Here is a 13,854-nt window from a genome sequence, read left to right as displayed (position 1 = left end):
TCTTTATTCATTAATTTTGCATGGATGAAAAGAACCCTATTTCTATACAAAATTATGGGTTTTTTTCAAATTTTGATGTTAAAAATCCCATATATAAATGTGCTTTTGTAAATTTATTATTAAAAATTTAAATTAAAAACCTAGGCTCCAATTGAACATGGCTTAGGAGGTCTTCTCCTTAGATGAATTGGACTTCATATTTTGTCTTTTACACATTTGAGGCCATGGTTGAGACCCATGTATGCATGCCATCTTGGGTGGATGTGGAGGGTTCTACTTAGCATCCCCGTTCCATTTAGCCATAGTGAGCAAGTAGAGAGAAGCCCAATTCTTGGAGCTCAAGCCTAGAGTTTCAAGGAAGTTTGTAGAAGGTCTTAGGACAAATGGGTCTTGTTTGGTGATAGTGAGGGAGTGAAGTTGTGAGCTTTTGAATCCTCTTTGAATCCAACAAGAATGAGTGTTTGAGACTTCAGTTTACTCTTTTGAGCATCTAATGAACTTGACTCATTGTCTAGTAGGATCTTTCCCCTTGTCTCATACAATGTGTTGTTCTCAATGTTTTATTCAATGTGTGACATTTCCTACGAGTGTGTGTTTCATTCTATGAAGTTAGCCATGTAGGAGTGTGTGATCAATTGCTATTGGTTGAGAGACTCTAAGGATTCTCAATCTTGACACACTGTAATCAAGAGAACCCTCTCTCCCTCTTTGTCTCTTTGATACTTAACATCTCCAAAGGACCAACAAAGTGGACTATAGGACCACCTATTTTGGTCATTATGATGGGGCTCTCAAGTTCTAGTGAGTGTTGGTCATGAGTTGTGGGTCAATTCAAAGGAGAGAATCTTCTTCTCCGATCCAAAACCAAGCTCAAGTCCTCAAGGAGAAGGCATGCAAGTGTACCCTTCTCCATTGGTGGCTTGACAGTCTTGTTTGTCTCCATCTCACACAGTTTCTTCTTGATGTGTTCAGATCTTGTTCATTTTCTCTAGCTCAGAGGCCCTCCCCCTTGAACCATACTCAAGTGTTCATTCCTCCTTCACCTCCTCAATTGCCAATGGAAGCATTACCACAACTCCTTGATTAAGTTGTCTCTTCTAACTCACTACCATAGTTGGCTCATTTATATTTTGTGAAATGTCATGCTATTGCATTACCCAACTTACAAGTTGCTCTACTGCCTTTGAGATCGATGCATTTGGCTTTTGTGCCTAGGTATACATTCACTACTATACCTAGGTAGATTGTAATTACTTCATTTGCCACCCTATTTTGAACGAGTGCCTTATTTGTATTGTGAATTTGGTCTTCTTTCCAAATCCTATTAAAATGCCTCCTTCATTTGTCTTTAGACTCATTGCCTTCCCAAAGGTGAGTGATAGTGATAAGAATCATCCTCATAAGCTCATTTATTACCTTGGTGTGCCCTTTGTAGCCTTGCTTCGATTGCTTTTTTTTTCATTTGTGAATGGCCAACATCTTATGGGATCTTAATTATTTATAATCTATTCTTTCAGTTTGCGACATTATTGAGTGTCGGCAGACTCATCAGATTGGGTTGCAGATGCTCTATGAGCTCCGCATTTCATCTTGGAGAATTTATACATTGAGAGTTTTGTTGAGAGCCTTGGAAACCTTGGACCAGATGCTTTGGAGCATAATTTCTGGTTCACTCGCTTAGCACTACCATTAGGCAATGCTGCTCTTTATACTCACTACAAAGCGGTGCTAGATAGGAATCAGAATATCAAGGAAGGACACCTCCAAGATGAAGAGTAGGTGAATCCTCACTCGAAAAAGCTCTTCATCTTTGGGCAAACAATGTTTGACAAAACCACACTGAGAAGGAGCTTGAAAAGGATGAGACAGGAAGGCAACGCATGCTACAATAGCCATCACCTCTTCGGTGGTTAGGGGTTGTTGCGTGAACGTTGAACGAGAGGCATTGAGTTGGAAAACTTCTCCTTTGAAGCAAGACGCATGGTGGTTTGTGATGTAGCTGAGCAAATGGAATACCATACATTCCACCACTACTTCCTCGCAATCGCAAGCAACGACAAGGACCTCTTCCCTATGGTCTGCAAATACCATTGATTTGAACCTCAACATGCTATTCAATGCCATCTCAAGTAGTGTCTTCGTTTCATCACGTCTCATCACACTCTTGGTCGTCCCCTTCCGAAGGTCATTTTGGTGATCAATCACTTTGGATCTGCCAACGACAATGCCACAATGACTTTGCTCTCTCAAGATATGACCCATAATTCTCTCAGTGTTGTGTACAAGGATGTGCTTGACTTCAACCTAGAGCAAGTATTTGGGATCAATGCAAAAAAGCCTTTGCATTTGACTGCCATCATCGCCAAGGTGGGGGACCTTCTGCCACAGTTACTTGATGCCTTCCATTCCCAAGTTTTGTGATGACCTTGCTACTTTTCTGGTAGCACTGCCACCTCAAAGAAATCTTGTTTGCTTCACCTTAGATAGATTTGAAAGATGAGTGCCATTGTGTGTCTCTTTCCAAGTCATCATTCGAAGAGGCTTGAAAAAGGAAGCTAAGACCTGAGTAGAATCTAAGGGAAAAACAACCAAAAGGAGGTCGCAAAGAGTGCGACCTGGAGAGAAGTAGCTATGGAGAAGGCGAAGTCAATTTCTTAAGGGGAAAAGGGAGTGACCAAGGAGTTACTGTGAGCATGAAGTAGCTACATGCATGGACGGTGTATAGGGCATTATGTAAAAATGGTTGAGCAGTGCAGCAGTGGCAAGGTGTTGGGTTTGGTTGAGAGGGAGTTGGGTTATGGTTGCAGACTAGTTAGGTTGTGAATAGGGGGTTGTGAAAGAAAGTGGAGGGAGGAAAGAAAAGGAGATGTGTAAGTACATGTGGAGTGTAAGTACATGTGTGTGTGAAAATAGGGGTTATATATATATATATATATATAGTAATGAGTACATATAGCCAATCAACGCACATATATAAAGAGCACTAGTTCATCAGATTGCCAAGAAAAGCATGCGAGCTTACAGGTAGTGCTATGGTAGTCTAGCATAAGAGGCAAAGCCAACGGTGGGAAAACGTAAGGAGGCAACCAAACATAAATTGCCCACAGTGAAGTGAAGAAGGACAAGAAAGCCATGCAAGGTGGCAGTGCCAAGAAGAAGGCATTATAAATGCAATAAATGCAGTGGTAACGTATGTGGAAGAGGCAATATGTGTGGATTGTTAGATGTGGAAGAGGCCGTTAGATGTGTTGTAGCATGCAAAGGGATTTTTTTTGTTAAAAAAAAAGTAATATTCATTCGATGACCCCGAGTTTTTTTGAAGTTCATTGTATCCTTCATTCATGATCGCTTTTCACAATTTAATTAATTTTTAAAGAATGAGTAAATAAATATAAATACATAAATATAAATAAATAAATATATGTTTGTATGTATGTATATGCATATGCATATGCATATGGATATATATATGTATAAAGTAAATATAGCCACATAGTATGTGGTTGGAGAGGTGGCCTACATCCTCTTTGAGAGCTATAAAAACCAGGAACGGACCCTTCCCTCATGGTGTATCGGTGTAATGATCCATAGGTCCATCAGTTTTGGTCTATTAGTTTTGAATAGTGTAATAGTTGATGAAAGAATAGTTACCTTTTCTAATGTTTGTCAGGCAGCAAAAGTGTGTGATGAAACGTTATGAGACAAGGCCGACGACGTCCAGTTCGGTCTTGTAACATGCAACACAATCAATCATGCATATGTTTGTATGTATGTATATGCATATGCATATGCATATGGATATATATATGTATAAAGTAAATATAGCCACATAGTATTTGGTTGGAGAGGTGGCCTACATCCTCTTTGAGAGCTATAAAAACCAGGAATGGACCCTTCCCTCATGGTATATCGGTGTAATGATCCATAGGTCCATCAGTTTTGGTTTATTAGTTTTGAATAGTGTAATAGTTGATGAAAGAATAGTTACCTTTTCTAATGTTTGTCAGGCGGCAAAAGTGTGTGATGAAACGTTATGAGACAAGGTCGACGACGTCCAGTTCGGTCTTGTAACATGCGACACAATCAATCAACACAAAGATATTTACAATCTCTCAGAGTCAATTCTCTAAATGTGCATGCTATCAATAAAATTGTCATACAGTGTAGGCTGTCAATGAAAAAACCTCACAATCACAATTTCCATATGCAAGATTGGGAAATAAAATTTTCAACGATTATCTAAGTTCCAAATTTCCAATTCGTCAGCTCTTAAGAAAATTTCCATCTGTGGTTGCTTCCTTTCTATGTGTACATCCAATATTTGTCATCATCCTTTCCCTCAAAACCTTTCGTCATTCCTGCATCAATTGTAACTTCCCTTTCATGATCACTTCAAAGTTTTTGCCATTTTACTCTTCTGTTTTGCTGGACTTCCCGATGCTTTTCAAATGAATCAAAGGGTTGGGAATTACTTGCGTTGCCTTTTTGCAAATTCATATTACGGGTTTGAGGTTGTGGGTGCTGAAGGTGGGATTATTGAAAACTTCTGATCTTGCGAGCTTGTGTTGTCATCTCCTATGCCTAACCTTGACTTTGAAGCTATCATTTCCATATTGGTTTTCTTAGCAATTCAGTTTAGCACCATTCAATGCATAATCTCTTCCCATCCTTACACAGTTTGCCTAACTTGCAACACTTGTGAGTTAGCATTACCTGTTTAGCTCCTTTTTCTCCACCATTTTGTTTCATTCCCCATGAATCTTAACTTCACAGTTATGAGTTTCATCTCATTGTCGATTTTGTATATAATTCTCTTGATCGGCAGTTGTAGCTTGGCCCTGTCTATTTATATAGCTTCTCTTCATCCTCCAATTTGTTTTGTTTGAGAGATAGCAACTATCGACGGGGTGGATTGTCTCATGTTAGGGCTGATGGATTTGAGTTCCAACATTGGTTTTCTGCCAATCCTGGCAATGAGGAATCGATGGGTTTACTACACAAGACAATGATTTGGAGGATGGAAGGCATACCAGTGGCTCGAGGGTAGCAAGGCAACAGAGAACAACGAAGGTGTCACCCACACCCGAATGCTGACAAGGTTTTATGAAATTTGATTTGGTGAATTCATACTTCAATCCGAGGTGCTTGGATTTCTCTTTAGTACCCTGCAACTAACTTCCATGTTTTTCACATCTATGACTCTAGGACAAGGCTATTTACATAGCGCCGGCTAGGGGCCTTCCCCCCCCACTAATTGTGCGTACATTTCGGGGACACCTGCCCATTGCCTATTCATTCTCACACCGAGCCTGGCTGCTACTACTAGGAAAATGTTTTTTTTTGCAAGCTCATCAATTTTTGTCAGGGCATGCTCTTCCAGCCTGCTTGATGAACAAACATTTCTTCTAACCTGTCTTTTGGCTCAAAAATCAAATCCAACAACATTGACACAATGTGTCATCTCAAGGAATCATGTAGTTACACCTTGCAAAAGATTTGGCTTTTGCTTTGCCTATGTCTTACCTCTCTAACCCCTTCCATGGGTAGCCAAGCTTGGCTACCCAGTGATGGCATCCTTCAAATCTTCCAATCACTTGTGTTTTCAGGGTCTCGCAGATCATTGACGGTTTCTCTTAATTACGAAGCTGTTAGCCAGTGTGTAAAGGGGGTGCCCATGGGTGAGCACTCAAAATTTTAAAATCCAAGATGGACAGCTAGAGAGTAATGGGGTGCACCCATTCTAGACTGCCCAGGAGTATTTTTTGGTGCCCACATGGTGGGCTCTACTTGGGTGTATAAATAGCCTAAGAGATTACTGCCCACACCTTCTCTTACAAAGGTAGGCTCATGCGGTGTGTACCCACTCTCATTCCTTGACATCTTATCTTTACAAAGCTAGCCTCCTATGGGGAGAAGAGTAAAAGAGGAAGAATGGTGAATGTTCCTAGGTTTTTGTTTAGACGGAAGTGTGGCTAAATTTCTAAGCTTACAAGAATCAAAGAAGTATGGTTACAAGAAGTTGGAAGGTGAGAGTAAAGAAAGGCGAGGTATTGAGCTCTAAAATTAGGCCAAAAAGTCTGGACATGCTAAAATAGCATATTTTCCTCACAACAATCAAAAGAAGTGTATCGATCTCCTTTTGGATTTTCTCTCCTTTTTATCATAAGAATCTCCTCTTTAATTATTAGGGAAGGAAAGGATATACCCTCAATAAAGCAAGCATATTGTTGACATTCTTTTGTAAGGACATGAAACCAATAGGTTCTCCCAACATGAACTATTATCGTGAAAGGTCTCTGAAAAGCATGGTTCAAACTAGTAGGTGGCATCGACCTAGAGCAAGCTACTTCGTGTTCATTTGAATTAGTACTTGAGACCTATCTGAATTAGTCGTTCACATTCATGCAATTGTAAAATTTTCCCATAGAACAAGACCATTTTAATGTTCCCACGATAAAAATTGATGCAATTTGTTTATGCATCGTCTATATCAAGGTTCACATTTATGTAATTGCAAAATTAGGCGATAGAAGAAGACCCTTTTAATGTTTCCACAACAAAAAATGATGTATATCCAAAATGATATATATATATATCCTGCTAATAAATATATAAAAATTAGAGGGTGTAGCTAGGTCGGAGGGGGGAAGTCAATAGGGGCTTTGTAGGAATCAACCAAGAGATGAGTAAACGATTGAAAATTTGGAATTCAAACTATTGGGACTAGTGCATGGTGGTCTTAAAACATTGTTAGTTGTTGGTATTGGTATCTAGATTCACCCTAAAATGAAAGGAGTTGGAAAAGTGCAATTTGTGCATGTGAAAAAATATTTAAATAAATCCAACAATATGTACAATTTTGAATTGTTTCTTTTTCCATGCACTTGCTTTCCATATGGCTCATAAGCATGCCAAAGGTCATTGCATTTAATAATACACACCACCAAACCCGATAGTGTGCCCTTTGGCCTATTTGTCTTTTCAAGTATTTTAGGCCACATTGCACTTGTTTGGGATATCCAATTTTGCTGACGTGTATCGCCAGAGGGGGGAAAAACCGACAGCTGAAATTTTGCTATTCCCGCAAATTTCCAATTTTCACACCTCCCACCCATTAAATCTTGGAAGATTTAAGTATCTGCAACCTACCCCTACCCTGCAAATGCCCTGCAACTTGCACACACCTCGACGTGACCTTGTGCAGACTTTAGTTTGCCATTGTTAGCTTATAGAGTGACTCTTCTAATTTATGTCACTCCAAGTCCAATGCATTTCGCTCCAAGTCCAATGCTTTGGCTTTATCATGAAGATCTTGGTTCTTCCTTTGAAGATCCTACATAGAGTTATGCATTGCAACAATGGTGCTATTTCCTAAATGTGCTAACATCTCTGCTTGGGCTCTGTGCATCTCGCTTGCTTGCACATTATTGTTTTTCATTGATTGTTGCCATGACAACATGCAAATCACCATGGCTTACAAGAGAAGAAAATGATAGAAAAGCTCAAAAGCTTGGTGAGGGCACAAGGAATAGAAGACTCCTTGTAGAGCAGCAGCAGGAAGAAGTTGTTGCAGATGCACGCATTCGATCATTGCCATCAGAGCGAAGAAAACGAGCTGTGATGTCACGATTGGTGGTAGCATTTGAGGAAGCAACATCAGGCCATTTAGGTAAATACCATTCTCGAGTCTTCACAAGCTTTAGCCTGCACTCTTAAGTTCATAGAGTGACAACCTTACCAACACCTTGTCTTTTTGTGTCAAAACGTCATCACTATTGTAATGACTTCTGCACTTAGGCTGTCTCTCCTTTTCTTGCATTCTATTGAAGCCCATAGACTACTCAGATTGGGATGATCAGGCATTGCTTCCACTCTTCGTGCATCTCTCAAGAGTTTCTGCAAATAACAAGGACATCTGTAGAAAGCAGACGGGATACAAGATGTTTGACGAGCACATCATACACATGCTTGATACAATGCAGGTCAGTGGTTGCCTAAACCATCCTGGTGGTTGCTTGTGATTGAGCGTTGGGATAGTTTACTTGTTTCATTTCTCGATACAATGCAGGTTAGTGGTTGCCTAAACCACCCTATGGTTGTTTGTGATTGAGCTTTGGCATAGTTTACTAGGCTGGCCTAGACTTAATGCGATTGTGCTAAATCAGCCCGGTGGTTGGAATATCATGTGGCCATGTGGCTAGTTCAGCTAAAACACCAGAACCGGGCTGTGGCTTGGACTTAATGTGATTGTCCTAAACTAGCTCGGTGGTTGGAACATCATGCAATCGTGGTTGGGTCAGCTCAAACACCAGTTATGTGATTGTCCTAAACCACACCTCCAAGTTGAGTTCCTTTTCCAGTGCCTTGAATTCTGAAGTTACTATGAAAGAGGTTATTTCAATTACGAGGTGCTCATATTGTCCCTTGCATAAGAGGAGTTCCAAGTCAAAATTGTAAAAAAGTCCTACCTATGATAGTACTACGAGGTGCTCGTATTGTCCCCTGCATACAAGGCACCAAGTCAAAAGTGTAAGAAAGTACTAACAAGGGCAAAAAGTGATGCCTAGTCCTGCCACAGTGGTGGTGTTGACAAGTGCTTAAAGAAGTGTCACAAAAACAAAGTGCTAGCATCTTTGTATGTAATCTGTTTTGTTAAATGTTTGCTTCGGATATAATTTATTTTGTTTCAATTTTGATATAATACTATTATCGCAAAAAATCTTGGATGTAATCTTAATGTAATTTCTTTTGTTTCAATTTCAATATAGTACCATTATCGCCAAAACTATTGTTGGCTGTTACTTCAATAGTGAAAGTGGCTCTAATGAAGAACAAATGGCATCTTTATGCCCTCGTTTACATTTTACTGCAACCATAGGGATTCTTGCACAAGAAATTGTTGAAAAAATTGTTCTTATTGTAGTGAAAATGGTTCCAATAACTAGCGCGGTGCTTTAGAACTATGATAACTCCACTCCAAGAACGTGTGCGGTGGTTGAGACATTGTTGCACAAGGAGTAATATGACTAAAATATCTCTAAAATAGAACTAAAATAGCTCCGATATCCAGCGTGGTGGTTGCGGCGGATATGGACCTTAAGGGGTCCCGTTAGAGATTGACATGCTACAATGGTCTTCATGCCAACGTGCCGGTCTCTCCATGCCAACATCATTGCTTGAACCAGCACGGTGGTCAATGCAGCAAAAGATTGGTTGCACAACGATAGATGGCGAAGCTGCATAATGACAGGTGGCAAGGCAAAAGCTTTGTGCTATTGTCAGGCCAATGTGGTTGTGCTCAAACCAGCATGGTGGTCAGTGTAGCAAAAGATTGTGTTGCACAGTGATAGATGGCGAAGCTGCACAAGCAAACATGGCAAGGCAAAGGTTGTGTGATGTAGTCAGGCCAGAGGTAGAGCAAAATTCTCTGTGCTCATGAGTAAATGCATATAGTGCCATGTGTCAAGCTCTGCGCTATTGACCATGATAAGATTGCGTCTCATTATTATGCCAGTGCACGTTCATGACGTTGGGAAAATTTTCGACGAGAGCGCAGGTCCGCACAAAATTCAAATATTCACCTAGAAGTGCATCGCGTCGTGGCCCCAAAATGGCCTTGAAAATAGTTCCACGATTGGCTACACCCAAGCAAACGTTGACCCTTACATAGGTCATTAAAAATAAGAGGGGGGCGAACCACAAGAGAAGAAATATGGGGTAGGGGATTTAGGAAATTTTACACACACACACACACACACACACATACACACACAAAAGTGAATGAAATGTGTGTGTGTGGGTGCACAGAGAGAGAGAGAGAGAGAGAGAGAGAGAGAGAGAGAGAGAGAGAGAGAGAGAGAGAGAGAGAGAGAGAGAGAGAGAGAGAGAGAGAGAGAGAGAGAGAGAGAGTTTTCTTTAACATGATAAGAAATAACATTATTAAATAATTAATTTAGGTTTTATAGAATTAAATTTGATCTAAACGTTTGTGAATAAAAGGTGAGGGAATGGAGGATGAGGTATAAGGTGGAGGAATGGAGGCTATGAGATAGAAGGGAGGGAAGATGTGCAAATTGAAGAGGGCATTCACGCTAAAGATAATGGACTACAAGAGGTTGCTGATTTGAAAGTGGAGGATTGAAAAAATCCAACATGAGTTTGAAGCCATTGGTATGGAAAAATAGCTTGAGTATTAAGAATTCAAGTGTCATTTACTACTTAACACTACACATAGCACCTATTAATAGTGTCTTGTAGTGATACCACTAATGACATCACTAGAGCTTCTAGAATTTAAAATTACAAGAATTAGTTGCACCTAGTCACTTAAAAGGTTAAGAAAATGAGAAGTATTAAAGTAGGGTCCCATTGACTCCTTACACATCATACATGTATTGGTTCCCATATAAAGGGTCTCTTTATATGAGTTCAGGAGTAAGGGGCATCCCTTGTACTTAGAGTGCTCACCTCGCCCCATATCCAATCAAGGAATGCATGACACAAGAGTGATATGGGACAAAAACCATGCATGTGATTCTATAAGGAGGACTAGGACCTTAGTAGAGTCTCAATAGGACTAGGCAACTTATTTGCCTTTAGAATTATTGTTAAATATCATAGAATCATGGAAGTTGCATATGTTATGGGAGAAATCATTTTTGAAGCCACTTGGGTTTTCTTGTGACCAACTACCAAAACATGCACATGATGAGAAGTGGAATCTCTGATCCCTATCTCGAGCTCATGAGTATTTCCTCAATGAATTCTCATACTATAAGGTTGTGCTCATTGAGGCCATGCTAGTTTCCTAGTTTGACAACCTTAATGTGTGTGAGGCCTCTTTGAGGCCATGCTAGTTTCCTAGTTAGACAACATCAATGTTTCATTGAGGCCATGAGAGTTTCCTGAGTAGACAGCATCAATGTGTTTGAGCATGCAGATGGGATATAGTTTGTTGTGGCAAGGAGCACAAAGCATACGTTGTTTATGGATAATTAGTGTGAGATTAGTGGTAAGCGGTGGGTGGCAAGATGCCATGAGGCAGAAGAAGGGTAGAGGTGTAAATGAGGCACATTCTTTTTTCTAAAAGTGGGTCAACTTTAAGGAGGACCCTAGAGTTCCATGGATTTGTGGGATTGAAAGCATGTAAGGGACTTGGAGTGATCTCATAGAAGGGGTATTGGAACGTAGACAACGGGGGATAAAGATTCTTTAGTGCGTCAAATGTAAGGAGGACCCTAGAGCTCCATATATCGTGTCTAATGTTAGGTGAATGGCATTTTTTGGAAATTCACCTTCAAATTTGAAATAGAAGGTTCTAAAACATGCCAATTTCAAGCCATTTCAGCCATATTTTCAATCAAGACTTCTGAAATTTCAACAAAAGTGCACAAGTGTGCGTGAGCACTACCTCCTAATATGTGGCAAAGCAAAGCAAACAATCTTTTTAAAGGCGTTGGGCTATTAAAAGGCAATTTTTGTAGCATGATCCCTTGCCTCTATGGCAGTTAAGAAAAATATATGTTTTTGAGGGGAGAGAACTTATTTATGAGTTAAAGATGTTAAAAAAAAGAAGAAGCTAATGAATGAAAGTGTATATGTGGATTCTCAAAATTTTTTAAAATGTATGTTTTTGAGGGGTATGAGTTAAAGATGATTTTTGGCTTGCCCCAATGGGTAGGCCTTAATAATCGTTTGGCCTCCAAAGAGAAAAATCATTGGAGGAGCATATGAGAATCCCATGAAATTCTCCAACTTTCTCTCTCTCTCTCTCTCCTCTTCTTCTTCTTCTTCCCTTCAAATCCTCTACGTCTCTCTCTCTCTCTCTCTCCTTGCAATTCGCCCCCTTTTCTCCTCACGATCTAAGGCAAACAACGTGAATGAAATTCATCTCGTTTTTTTTTGGAAAAGAAGCTAATGAATGGAAGTGTACATGTGGATTCTCAAAATTTTCAAAGGAGGGGGTGACCTGATTGTTGGTGCTGTCAAGTCTCAACGACACGACATGTTCTCAAAAGTTAATGAAAGGAAGTGTGGTGCGGATTCCGGAAATTGTCAAAGGAGGCGGGTGACCTCATGGAAGATGTGTTGTTAGAAGAGACGTGAGTGGAAAGAGGATCTTGGTTTTGACCAAAGGAGTTCAAAGTCTGCGAGCTCCTGCAGATCTCCTCGCCATAGCTCTGTTCTCCATATTTCTCTTCTCCATACCTTCCTAGCTCATCCTCACCTCCATATCTCTCAGCTTTCATCTTCTCCATCGCTTCGATTTCTCAGAGAATTCCTCTCTTTTCCATATCCTCGACATGACGCCTCAGCTCAACTCATCATCCGCTCTCCCTGCTCACCTCTACAGCCTTCCCCGCCGCCGCCCTTCCCCTCCCCCCTCCCTCTCCGACTCCACCCCTCCCGCTTCCACCTCCATCGACTTCTCCATCCCTTCCCCCAGTGAGCCCCCTCGCAAAATCACGCTCTTCTCGCCCCGATTCTATGCTGGCTGCACTCTCGGAGGCGTGCTCGCCTGCGGACCGACGCACACTGCCGTCACCCCCCTCGACGTGCTGAAATGCAATATGCAGATCGACCCCGTCAAGTACAAGGGCATCGCGAGTGGGTTCCGGACGGTGGTGAGTGAGCAAGGATGGGTGGGATTGACGCGGGGCTGGGTTCCGACGATGCTGGGATACAGTGCGCAAGGAGCGTTCAAGTATGGCTTCTACGAGTTCTTCAAGAAGTATTACACGGATCTAGCGGGGCCAGAGAACGGAAAGAAATACAAGACGGCGCTCTATCTTGCAGGATCGGCCTCGGCAGAGGTGATTGCAGACGTATTCTTGTGTCCGTTCGAAGCTGTGAAGGTCCGGGTGCAGACGCAGCCAGAGTATGCGAAGGGGATAGCGGATGGGCTACCGAAATTGCTGCAGAGCGAAGGTGTTGTTGGAATGTACAAGGGAATTGGAGCTCTCTGGGGACGCCAGGTACCATACACGATGATGAAATTCGCTACGTTTGAGAACACAGTCGAGGCTTTCTACAAGCACATCATCCCCACTCCCAAGGACCAAACCTCCGTCTTCACCCAACTCGGCGTCAGTTTCACCAGTGGCTACATAGCTGGCGTGGCCTGCGCCGTCATCTCTCATCCTGCCGATAATTTGGTCTCTTTCCTCAACAACACGCAAGGTGCCACCGTCTCCCAAGCTCTGCAGCAGATGGGCATTGTCACGCTCTTCACTAGAGGCCTCCCCTTGCGAATCGCCATGGTGGGTACTCTCACGGCAGCGCAATGGATGATCTACGATTCCGTGAAGGTGTTTCTGGGAATCCCCACGACAGGAGGAGCGGAGAAGGATGCCCATTGATCTATTGCCCCGACTCAAGCTGCTCCCCCCGCTTCTGCGTAAGGCACAACTGATTCTTCCACGGCGACCCAGTTTTTGTAGCCCTTTTCCACGATTTGTCCATGTACCTATTATTTTAGAAGAGCAGTGCGTGATTTCTGTTTCCTTACGCCCGTCTTTGGACGGAATATCGAATATTGCGTGACGATGTTTCACTTGCCTCATAAAAACGGATTCTCTGTAGCCTCGTAATGAGTATGTCGCCATTCTTTCAGTGGCAGCTTTCACTGCTACCATTTTTCTTCTCATCACATTTGATCTACCCATGTTTATATATCCGGAAGATATGGTTTGTGAAAGGACAATATCCCCATTTAAGTAGTGAGTCGTATCCAGGTAATTAGCATAACGGGGCACCGCTGATGATAGACGCCATCACACGAACAGCTGCCCAACTTAAATTTTATGCGCACGTGTACAGGAAGATGGAGAACCAAAATTCCCGCCAACAAAATTG

General features: G+C 41.6%; 1 pseudogene; it reads left to right on the top strand.

Moving 5' to 3' along the window:
• The first annotated feature begins 12,138 nt into the window (after nt 1-12,138).
• Nucleotides 12,139-13,576, top strand: LOC147883933 (mitochondrial phosphate carrier protein 2, mitochondrial pseudogene; annotated as a pseudogene).
• Nucleotides 13,577-13,854: the final 278 nt, after the last annotated feature.

The sequence above is a fragment of the Dipteris shenzhenensis genome, chromosome 27 (assembly GCF_047967505.1).
Source record: "Dipteris shenzhenensis isolate YYH24624 ecotype China chromosome 27, Dip_SZ_1.0, whole genome shotgun sequence".
Lineage (NCBI taxonomy): Eukaryota > Viridiplantae > Streptophyta > Polypodiopsida > Gleicheniales > Dipteridaceae > Dipteris > Dipteris shenzhenensis.
The sequence above is the reverse complement of the archived record's forward strand: the minus strand, read 5'-3'. Positions and strand labels throughout refer to the sequence as shown.